The following is a 984-nucleotide window of genomic DNA, read 5'->3' as shown; positions in this document are numbered from 1 at the left end:
AACTCCGACGGTTTGACTGGTTTGACTGGGTGCATGGTTAATGGGCAATCGTCAACTCTTTCCGGTGCTACGAGCTCACTGTAGCTCAGCTTTACCTGTTTCTGAAACTGTAGAAATATATTACTATGCTATTCCGGTTTGAGGAATATTATCAGTCAGTTAAGCGACCGGTTTTCATTGTGAGGAACGCTAAATTCACCTGTAACAAAATAATCGGTGCTAGGTATAACAGTAAAAAAAGCCACAATTTAGAAATATACATAGCTCTCTGAAAGCCCGCAGGCTGTCCTTGTATGTACACGCGACGCGGCGTATCAAGACGAGGTGGCCGAGAGGTTAAGGCGATGGACTGCTAATCCATTGGGCTCTGCCCGCGTGGGTTCGAATCCCATCCTCGTCGTTGTGTTTTTTTATTAATTTATTGGCATTTTCATCTTTCTTTAGCGCCGCAAACAGACGGTAGGTTTCGGAAGAAGCAGGAATAATAAATAATACGACGTGCGGCAAACTGCTCTTCGGGGTGGTTTTATCCCGGCGCTGACAGAATAAATAAGAACTTTTTCTTGCCACATATAAGAAAAACGGCCAGAACCTTGGAAAAAGAAATATTTTTCAACATAATCTCCTTTTGCAATAATGCACTTCACCCATTTTCCTGAAAAGCTTTTGATGCCTCGCAAAAAAAAAAAAAAAAAAGAAAAAAAAAGGGCCGAAATCTTCCTGGTTACCAAGCCACTCTCTGCGGCAGTTTGAAGCCAGTTCAAGATCCCTTGAGGCAATTCTCCAAATTCGGAAATAGAAAAACGAAGGTCACTCGGAGCTATACCGGGACTGTAGGGTGAGTGTTCGAAGCCACACTCCCGAATGGCAACCTGGGCAACACGAGACCTGTGAACTGGGGTAGGATAACCGAGGCGTTGTATTGCAGCGGGACGACACCTCTCACTAATCTGGGAGTTGTTCCACGATTTCTTCATGCAATTT

The 984-nt window shown here is 44.2% G+C and overlaps 1 non-coding gene across 1 annotated transcript; it reads left to right on the top strand.

The window, feature by feature from the left end:
- The first annotated feature begins 318 nt into the window (after positions 1–318).
- Positions 319–400, top strand: TRNAS-GCU (transfer RNA serine (anticodon GCU)). The gene has a single exon. It is a non-coding gene; the product is annotated as a tRNA-Ser (tRNA).
- Positions 401–984: the final 584 nt, after the last annotated feature.

The sequence above is a fragment of the Amblyomma maculatum genome, chromosome 1 (assembly GCF_055883805.1).
Source record: "Amblyomma maculatum isolate TAMU_Amacu chromosome 1, ASM5588380v1, whole genome shotgun sequence".
Taxonomy (NCBI): Eukaryota; Metazoa; Arthropoda; class Arachnida; order Ixodida; family Ixodidae; genus Amblyomma; species Amblyomma maculatum.
Note: the sequence above shows the minus strand (reverse complement) of the source record. Positions and strands in the feature narration are given on the sequence as shown.